We start from the raw sequence: 11,134 nt of genomic DNA on the forward strand, positions 1-11,134 counted from the left end.
TTAAGGATTCTCAAATAGAAATTAGATAGAGTATTAGATACGGATTCAGATAGATCCAATAGTTTTTGCTTAGCATTGTTACTTATATTATAAAACTGATTAAACATATATAAATATTTAATTATAAACCCAATAATTAAGATTAACTATGAGTTCATGGTAAATTCAGAACCTATAAACTTCAAATTCTGACGGCATATATTTTTTGCTTCGCGGTCTCCCAAAAAGAGCCAAATAATAGTTTATCTAAAAAAAGGGGACAAAAATTATGGTGTAGACGACAATATTTTTTAGCAAAATAAGAAGACAAAAAATGTGGGCATTTTTTTGTTGACCAAATGAAACATAGCGCGTATGAGAAAATAAATCTTGTTTATGATCTGATTTATTAATTTATAGTCATCACATGAAGCTAATAAGAGGCAAACAATCTACCATACAAAATGGCTTTTGTCTCCTTAATTCCAGATATCACCATAATAATTTTCATTTAAATGATTATATTCAAAAGTATCCGTGAAACTTCTGGATTTCCAACTATTTTTTAAAGTCTCGCATTTAATTATCTATATCTTATTCTAATCAAAATGGTATGATTTTGAAAGCAAAAGTGATCTTAGGCCCTGACTCACCCTCCGTGGATGAACCTTGCGGAGGAACCCTTAGATTTTCGGGGCATTGGATTCTCACCAATGTTTGTGTTACTCAAGCCGACATTCTCGCTTCCGATACGTCCACCACCGCCCGCGCGGAGGCTTCTCTCTAAGGCCTAACGCTCCCTTAGCGATGTATTTTTACATCCCACAGCTTCGGCAGATCGCTTAGCCCCGCTCATCTTCGCGCAAGAGCGCTCGATCAGTGAGCTATTACACTCTTTCAAGGATGGCTACTTCTAGGCAAACCTCCTACCTGTCTCTACACCCCTATCTCCTTTATCACTGAGCGATCATTTAGGGGCCTTAGCTAGTGATCCGGGTTGTTTCCCTCTCAACGATGAAGTTTATACCTCATTGTCTCACGAGCCGACCTTGACCCTTGTTATTTTGCGACCACCATGACGTACCCTCTAGCAATATTGGTAGAAGTCTTTCAAACAATAAAAGCTTAAATAATGAATTCAGTTGAACTCGTCGAACATGCTCTAGATCCGCATCATCAAACTATTCCTTGTGTGTGGTAATAACATTGAATTAGTATAAGAGAAAAGATTAGAAGGTCAAAGTATGCCTTCATAATTTTGTGTACTATCTTTCCTTTTATTGAATGTCAAAATAAGGCTACAAAATTTCATTCAAAATCACATGCCAAAAAGAATATTTTCAATCCAGACAACCAAACATAGAAACTTTGGAGCTTACTTGTCTCTCTAATCAAATGATTAATTTCCAATTAACAGGTTGTCACCTTTAACACAAGCACTAATCTTTGTTAGTTGTTTGGTTAATTATCTACCTAAAGAATGGCCCAATTAATGACCTAATCCGCATGACTTGTGTCATTAGTCATTAACATAACCCAAAATGATTGATGTTTTTAACCATAAATAATCATTTGGTCCTTGAAAAACAACGTATGGGAACTCTAATTTGTTCTTTTGTTTTATTAATTAATTAGTTCCTTGTTCCAGTTCCTATACAGGGTACACTATTCTACCAGTAGGTAATTTTCTCCTTTTTTTTTTTTTTTTTTTTTTTTTTTTTTTTTTGTGTGTGTGAAATGGAACAATTTTAAGTAGCCAAAATTGATGATAGTAGTATTTTTATCCAAACTTGTCCATACATAACTTTAAAAGGGAAAAAATCTTTTATTCTAACTTAAATGATTGTTGTGCTAACTTACCTCTTGAACCATCTAACAAAAGATACATGTTATTATTGATTTAGTGTAAACATTAGGTGCATGTAAATCCATTATCTAACCGCACTAATTTGAGTCGATCTCACTGAACCCTTGTTTCACCGTGTTCAAGCCAAGGTTATAGTTGTTTGCCCTTAAAATTAGATAACAATTGAATTTATACGTGGTTTTAAGGATACATGATATAACTCGGTACAAATTAAGAGAATAAATTAATTTTGAAACTGGCGATAAAAGAATAAATGCAAACCACACGAATCGAATAGCTTTGGCCCTCGAGTTCAGTCACCCTTGAATCAAAGATATTTCAACTGGCGTATGAACAGAGTAACAAGATAATAAAAGCTAGAAAATGACGGTATATTGCTTTATGTTGCGTAAAATGATGTCTATTACAAATGATCAGACCCCCTTTATATAGTAGGGGTGTCCTACTCTTGGTACAATTCCATACAGGGTAAAAAATCTTATGATTTGCTAATTACTCGACCTCTCCTAGATATGTGCCGAGATTTCCGCCGTGATCCTCGACTGATCGTGGATATTTTGGCTTTTCGTCATTTGGCTCGGTAAGTTTCCCTCGATCTTGCTCGGTTTCGATCTTTCTTGGTCTCGATCTTGCTCGATCTCGATCTTGATTGGTCTTTGGGTCACGAGCTCGACGATCTAATTTTGCATCATGATTCAATATAATACGAGGTCGAACCTTAACCTATCATATTCCAGTCTCGATTAATCACACAAGGGGCGAGCCCGATTTTGACCGTATATAGATAGTCCCCTCGTTTCTCGGAGAAAAGATGACAAGAAACGATATGAAATTTCGAATCCCGTCTCGATGGGCCATGACGTAAGTGACGAACGTCACTGATACACCCGACTATGACGTAAGCAACAAATGGATACCGAAACGTCCCGTCGGTCCAGTTACCAAGGTATTAAATGCCTGTCAGTTGCTGGTCGGCCACTATGGGTTCTGAACCATCACCAGCAAGCTATAAGTACTCTAACCTTTCTCTATTCAAACTTAACGTTCAAAGCTCCTCATATTCTTGTTTCTTTTCCAAAATCCCTTTGCTTTGCAACTCTTGCACCCAAATTTCTTGAACTTTTAGCAAACCGCATACCATCCTAATTCCCTTTTCTTCTATTCTACAATGGCGAAAACTTCTAAGACTGTATCACAAAAGGAGGCCGCCTCTTCATCATGACCCGCCGGCGATGGGGTTGCGGCGGAACCTCATCCTGAGGAATTTATTCCGGCAGGGTGCCCTACTGTTGCCGATTTTAAGATTGAAAAGATCTCCTCGGTACCGGGTCGATGTGAGCCGGTCTCGAGGTACATATGCACAATTACCGATGATCTCCTCACCAAGGTTAAAGAGGATTGCAACTGGGTCGATAAGCATGTGGTGGTACCTTCGCTCGAGGAATAGATCACTACCCACGGGGAGGGTTTTCTAAGTGTTTACACTTACCCCTTCATGTTGGGTCCCTTAGACCCTATCATTATTGCTTTCTGAAAGAGGTACGACGTGACTCTTGTCCAGATCCACCCTTCCTTCTGTAAAATAGTGATTCTTCTCTGATTCTTCGTAAGCAAAATCGAGGGATGTCCCTTTACCCTAGATCACCTTATGCGCCTCTACGGTTCTCGACTTTATCGAGGAGGGCTGATCAGGCTTGCTCGCCGGGCTAGCAAGGCCCCGTTCTCGAGTATTGACGAGGCCCGAGATCGAGGTTGGATGGGCCGATTTGTTCGAATAAAGACTTCGGACCTGATCCCTGCCGAAGACATGCTATTTCCTGAGAAATGGAACACAAATCGTAAGTAGTACTTCGCCTTGAATGTTCAATCTTGTTGTTTTACCTCTTATCTCCTTCCTTATTGATGTTTTTGGTGTTGCAGCTGTGGCACAGGTGTCGGACGTAGTTCTTGAGCTCAAGGAATGGGTCGAGGGCCTTGTGTCATAGAGACCATATTTCGAGCTTGCTTGGATGGAATTATGGAAGGGTCGATGGGAGGCCCGTAATCATGGTAAGTTTTCTTTTTTGATGTACTAATGATTAATTCCCTCCTCGTGCGGTCGAATTCTTATTGTTCTGTTTTCCTTTGTAGGTCTCCCCAAAGATGTTGCCATGAGGCCTCCATCTGGTGAGGAGGATGTGCCTCTCAAGTCCCCTACTCCGAAGTAGGGTGATGAAAAGAAGAGGAAAAGGGTCCCTAGTTCCCCAAACTCGGAAAAGAAGAAACCGAAGAAGAGGTCACGCAAGCCCAAGGGAAGCACCGACGCTCTATCCTCGGACTCAATCCGCCGATTAAGGGACGAGTCCGAAGAAGAAAAAGAAGAAGAAGAAGAGAAATCCCAGTTGGTGGCTCGTGTGCGGGCGGGTGTTGTGATGCAAGGGTTCTCTGAACCGGCGGATGCTGAAATCGGACCGTCCCGACATGAAGAGGTCGATGAGGGAGTCTTAGCCGAAGCTCCCGCACCAGAAGGGGTTGAGGCCACTCCGCCCCAAGCTAAGGGGATTGAGAGAGAGACTGGGGACAACGCTTCTCGAGCATAGGAAGGTATCCCGTGAGACGAGCTTGGGGTTACCGGGTCCTCTTAGAGGCCGGTATGTTAGAAAGTCGTGCCTACGAGGGGCTAAGGGGGCGAGTGATATCCACCACTTTTTGGACGGATTCGAGTCCACTGCTTCAGAAAATGTCACCGGGCTTGGTGACTTGCCGGTGCTAAAGAAGGTACTGTCATCGGGTGCCACCGGGTCTTCATCGAGCCCAAAACTGGTGGATCGATTCCCGGCCCCAAGTCTTAACCCTGACCGCAGGCGGTCGATAATTTTTTCTGTCCCGGAGGATGCCCGAATTTTCTCGGCCCCCGTGGGGGTTGCTAGCTACCTCGGTTGCCTGGTGACCAAGGAGGACCAGGCCGTGATGGACGCGGTGGAAGTGCCTTGCCTGTTCAACGAGGCCCAACATGCTTTAAATCGGGTAACTTTGAGTGTCATTTCATTACTTATTATAAATTTGATGTTGTAAATAATCCTAACACCTTTCTTTGTGCTTGAAGGCTTTGGTATTGCATCATGAGGCTTTCCTCCGATATCGGGAGGGATTAACTCACCACGAGGCCGAGGTTCGGGATCTCACTGAGAAGAGGGACACCTACAAGTTTCTCAGTGAGAAGCTTCAGGCCGAGTTAGAAATGGCTCGAAATGAGCATGTCGAGATGGCCGAGCAGGTATTTTGAGTGCTTTACGATAGTGAAGACGAATTGAAGATAGTGACTAAAGATCCGATCCTACAGGTCCGGCATAGGCTTGAACAGATCGGGGAGCTTCAGGCACAGGTAGATACGATTCAAGCTGAGGCTGAGGAGTTCAAGAAAAATATGGACATCTTAGCCTCGAAAAGGGAAGCTGCCCAAGCACAACTGGAGTTGGTCGTGACCCAACTCCGAGCTACAAAAGAGAAAGCCTTGGTGCAAGTCAAGAAAATCGAGGAGCTTCAATCCCAATTGGACTTGGCTATTTCTGATAAGGCAAACTTGGCTAATGAACTCGAGGCGGCCAAATTTGAAGTGGCCGTGGCCAATACCAAGCCGATGCTAAAGTGGCCCAATTCAAGGTCGACATTGAGGCCATCCAGGCGCAGGACAAAAGCTCGAAGGGAAGCTCGAAGGGAAGTCCTCGTAGGAGTCCATGCTCCGGACTTCGATATACTGGCTGAAATCGAGAACGCCAAAGCAGAAGAAGCCAGGGCCCGGAAGCTGGCCATTCCTGAGGAAGATTTCGAGAGTTTAAGTGAGTCTGAAGGCGGGGAAGATCCCGAGGGCAAAGATGCTGCCTCCGATGAAGACCAGACCACATAGGCCTTTACATTTTTTGCTTTCTTTTGCATCTTTTTGAGACCGTTTCGGCCATTGTAAATTTTTGAATTAAGCCATTCTGGCCTCTGTAAAAAGATTATTGGGTAAATATATACAAGGCTTTCTTTTCCCTTTTGGCTTTCAAATTTTTCCTTTGCTTTATTACTTGTATTCACAAAGGTCGGAATGCCTTAGCATAAAATAGCTTAGGTTGTGTAAGTTCGAACAAACCCTGCCTTTACATTATTTTTATTTTTGAGTCATCTTGGAGGTTCGGTGTTATCGGGAACCTTCTCCAAAAGTAAGTAACTCAGATTATAGTTTGCCGAGGGTAGCCTTTAAAGCCAGTTATGAAAATTTTGAAGGCCTATTTTCTGTTACGGTTCTTGGACGTCTCCGAGCCGTGTTAATATGCCCATAGCCTTTTAATTCGAGTGTATCCCAGCGAGCTTGCTTTCCCGAGTTATCCGGGCTTTCCTAAGATAACAGTCCCCGAGTGGGTATGGCCGTGGCTTTTAAAATTCGGGGGTTGACTTAGTGGTCTTATGCCCCCAATGTTTAATAGTTCGATCTGTTCGAGTTTGTTTTTCGGATGGCAGTCCCCGAGTGAGGGATCACCCGAACTCTGGTTATAATCGGCCCTTGAGCTCGTTTCCCTAAGAGATTGAAAGTACGAAATTTAATCGGCCCTTGAGCTCGTTTCCTTAAGAGATCGAAAGTATGAAATTTTAAAGAGGAAATTTTTCTAAGACATAAGATAATTGCAAGGAAAGTACTTCTCTTTATTCTTGTGAAAAACAGTTACACATGCGTACGTGTTTTATGTCAGGGCTCGAGCAACCTATGTGGGCACGGTTCGTTTGACCGCTTGGCCCTTACAATAAATCTTACCTATCGAGACCCTTCTATTACGAAGTAATTTCCTCACAAAAGTCGATATCCAACGGTAATGCCCCACAGTATTCGAGGTTGATTGTAGAGGAACCTCGGATACTGTTAGTGTTGTCTTCGATACCGATTCGTGATCGGCCTTTGGTTCTAAGTTAGCATGATCCACTGTTGCCTTGTTAAAAACTTTGCGGTAAAACCCAATCGGGAAAAAAGAGTGCAATGCGTGCTTTCATACCTGAAGACTTCGTGCGCTCCTTGTTGACCACCTGCAAGTGTTAGTCCGAAAATAAAAAGAAATGAAATGGGGTGGTACCTTAGCAGTAATATCGTTTTAGGTGAGTTACGTTCAATTGTTTGGTAGTTGCTCTCCATTTGTCATTCCGAGCTTACAAGATCCTTTCCCTGTGACCTCGAGAATCTGGTATGGTCCTTCTCAGTTTGGACCCAATTCCCTTCGTTCGGATTACGGGTGCTTAGTGTGACCTTCCTTAGTACTAAGTCCCCGCCATTGAAATATCGAAGGTTGGCCCTTCGATTATAATACCTCTTGATCCGTTGCTTTTGGGTGGTCAATCGAACAAGGGCGGCTTCACGCCTTTCATCCAATAGCTCCAGGCTCATATTTATGGCCTCGTCATTTGATTCCTTTATTGCATATCAGAATCTGATACTCGGCTCCCCGACTTCGACCGATATTAGAGCTTTGGCGCCATAAACCAGTGAGAATGGGGTAGCCCCGGTACTGGACTTCGACGTTGTGCGATACGCCCAAAGAACTTCGGGCAGGATCTCTTTCCATTTTCCCTTAGCATCGGTCAACCTTTTCTTTAGGTTTTGGATTATGATTTTGTTGGTCGATTCGGCTTGCCCGTTCCCACTAGGGTGATAAGGTGTCGATAAGATCCTTTTGATCTTATGATCTTCGAGAAATTTGGTCACTTTACTGCCGATAAACTGTTTTCCGTTGTCACATACTATTTCGGACAGTATCCCGAACCGACATATGATGTGGTCCCAAATGAACTCGTATACCTGTGCTTCAACCCACTTAGAAAAATAGTCAGTCATAAATAAGATAAATTGAGTCTTACCTGGTGCCCATAGAAGAGGGCCCGCGATATCCATCCCCCATTTCATGAATGTCCATGGCGATAAGATCGAATGCAATAGCTCCCTGGGTTGGTGAATCATCCGAGCATACCTTTGGCACTTGTCACATTTTCGTACGAACTCTTTCACATCCTTTTCCATGTCGATCTAGTAATAACCGGCTCTGATGACCTTTTGAACCAATGATTTGGCGCCTTAATGATTTTCGCAAGTAACCTCGTGAACTTCCCTTAGAACGTATTCGGTATCTCTCGGTCCCAAACATATATGCTAGTGGGCCATCGAACATTCTCTTGAACAAAGTTCCAACCTCGGACAAGCTGAATTGGGCTGACTTTGTGAGCAGGGCCCTCGATTCCTTTGGATCTGAGGGAAGTTTCTCGGTCTTCAAATACTTTACGTATTTATTTCTCCAATCCCAGGTTAAGCTTGTGGAGTTTATTTCGGCGTGATCTTTCTCTACCACCGACCTTATGAGTTGTACGACCGCCCCCGATTTGAGCTTGTCATCTTCGACCGATGACCCTATGTTTGCAATGGCATTGATCGGTTCAAACCCTTTACCACTATAAAATGGCAAGAGTGGTCGATGCAGCTTTTACCCGAAAGGTCGGGATCGATATCCACAAGGAGCTAATGTTGGTCGGGAATTGGGTTTCTATCCGACCTAGCTATGCATGTTGTTCTGAATTGCACTTCTAAACATGCTTTGTTTTGTTTCTATTCTACTTCTATGCTAATGAATGATGAAAGTAATCTAAGTGCAATATTTTGTAAGGGTTTTCTCAATTAATAAAAGGCACTAGGGAAGTGACTTACACCTAGGCGAGTATCTAATGGGGTCTAAAGCTTAGGACAGACGTGTTATAATTGGGATCGTGATATAACCATTGCACATGATTACTCACTCTATACCTCTCGGTAGTTTGAGTGACTTTGCCCGAATTGGCTTTCTCAAGCCCAATTGGGTGTCCAAACAATGCAAGCAAAATTGGCTCAAGTCGGGTATTACTATCTCTAGGTTTAACCCTTTAATTGGGGCTATCAATCTCTTGAATGCACCCCAATTCCTTGTTAGCCTGAATTTCCTAGACTTAGTCTCTCTTTCTCAAGAAGAGTCTAAGTCATATAGGCACGAATCAGTGTTTGCAACCACCAATTCAACAATTAAAGCACGATTAAAGCTAAATATCATTAACCCATAAACAATTAAGCCCTAAAATTGAAGACCCATTAAATACTCATACTAGGGTTGGGTCACAACCCTAGCTAATGGGTTTAGCTACTCATAATCAAGGTAGAAATCAAAGATGGAAATGAAATATAACCCATAAAAAGTAATTACAAGAGTAAAATCTAAGATTAATGGTAAAAGCTACTCTAAAATTACTCAAAATATCTAAGTACGGCGGTTAACGTGTTCTTCAAAACAAAAGCTGACCTAAAAATGTGAAAAAGAACTATTTATACACAGCTGAAATTTTCGGACAAAAATACCCCTACGGAGGATCCGTTGTTAGCGGAAAACTGGGCGCCTCAGCGCTTGGACTTCCGCGGCCGCGCAAAAGCGAGCGCGGACTACGTTTCTTCCATCTTGAACTAGGACTGGGCTAGATTCCGCTGGGAGCGTAAAAATGTCCGCCTCAGCGTTGGCTTCAGTCGCGGCCGCGTAAAATGTTCGAGGGCCGCGTTTCCCAGTTAATCTCAAATTTCCAGGGCCTCTGAATCTCTTTTTCGCCCTCAGCGTAATTTGCACCGTGGCCGCGTCAAGTGTTCCGCTGGCGCGCTATTTCACCGCGGTCAGCGGTGTCTGTTGTGCCCCAAAATGCCTCTTTGAATCTAAATGCTGTCAGCGTAATTGTGTACGCCCCAGCGGTGAACCTTCCGCGGCCGCCCTTTTCCTCCGCTGTCAGCGCTTCTATTCCAGCTTTGGACTTGTGTAGGTTTTAACTCCTTTATGAGCTGGTTATGACTTTCTTGCTTCATTTTGACCAAACACTGTAGACAAGCACAATAAGTTAGTTTCCGGGAATACTTTTACACATTTTTTATCCAAAACCTAAGCAAAAAGGAGTATAAGATAGGCTAGAATCCCTAGTTATCAACTCCCCCAAACTTAAGCTTTTGCTTGTCCTCAAGAGAACAAAGTAGTTCCCCCCTCCAAAAGATAAAAGAAAGAAGAATTTCAGCTGTTCTAAGGTGACTTCAGTAGGCATCACTTGGGACTAACAATTACCTTCAACTCAAATGCATTATTAACAGACACACAACCTTTTTAGTGTGATAGCCCTAGTGCGACACAAAAGCATCAAGAGTTGACTTATCTCATCAAGGAAACTCTGTCTACTACACAGGTCATTGTGGAACCCAAAATCATGCTCCTCTGCTCTCCATAAGCAAATCTCACTTTAGATTGTAGCACTCAGAACAAGGATTGTGGAAAAGAACGCTCATCTCTCTCAAAGGAAGGTCACAAGTCCAACTCTAAGTACCATAAGCTTGCCCCTTATGTGAATCACCACTAATGTAAGCTCACTCAACTCGACATCATATAGGGCTTTTGTGGGAATTTAATGAAGGCTTTTGGTTTAAGGTAGGATATATCGGTCTATGAAGGTTTCATCTTTCCTTAAGCACTTCATTTTCTCATTTCGGCTTACACTTTCTTGACTCTTTGAGTCATTTTCTTCTTCCTTGGGGTACTAGAGAGACACACTGTCACTCTTTCTTGTTCATGTCATTCCTTTTTCTCCTTTCTAATCATTCCAAGCCTTTCATCATTGCTTTTATTGAATCCTTTCATTTTTTCTACATTGTTCACTTTCTTTTTGACTTTTTGGCTTTTCTTTTTCTTTCTTTTGCCTTCCCTTTTTCTTCATTTTGTACCTTTTATCACTTTTGCATTCCTCGTCTCTCCCCCCAAACTTATACTTTTGCCAGTTGTACTAAGGAAAGATCGGGTGCCAAGAGAGGATCATTTTAGAACGGATAAAGGCTTCTATCATGGTTATTGAAAGAACAAAGGCTATGGATCAACGGGGTTGACTAGGGATAACATATTTGGTGGGATATGGATGCTTTCAACTCTTAATTTGGATCAACGAGAGCCTATAATCATTTCTCAAGTCGAGCTACACTTAGAATTTTGCCTAGACAAACATTCAGGGCAAGTTCTAGACTTATTGGCGCGGGACTTGGACTTGCAAATCGATACCTCACCTCACAAGCTTTTGGATTGATTAAGGGACAGAGTCGAGGGCCCACAACAACCTTAGCTAAGATTTGAGCAACACAAATGGTCCCGAAAAACCACTCGTTGATTGTTTAGTCAACACAAGAGTCTAAAGGTCACAACTAGCACCATTCCTTGCAAATCAGTTTGTCTCTAACCATAAGGTCAAGGG

The sequence above is a fragment of the Nicotiana attenuata genome, unplaced genomic scaffold, assembly GCF_001879085.1.
Source record: "Nicotiana attenuata strain UT unplaced genomic scaffold, NIATTr2, whole genome shotgun sequence".
NCBI lineage: Eukaryota > Viridiplantae > Streptophyta > Magnoliopsida > Solanales > Solanaceae > Nicotiana > Nicotiana attenuata.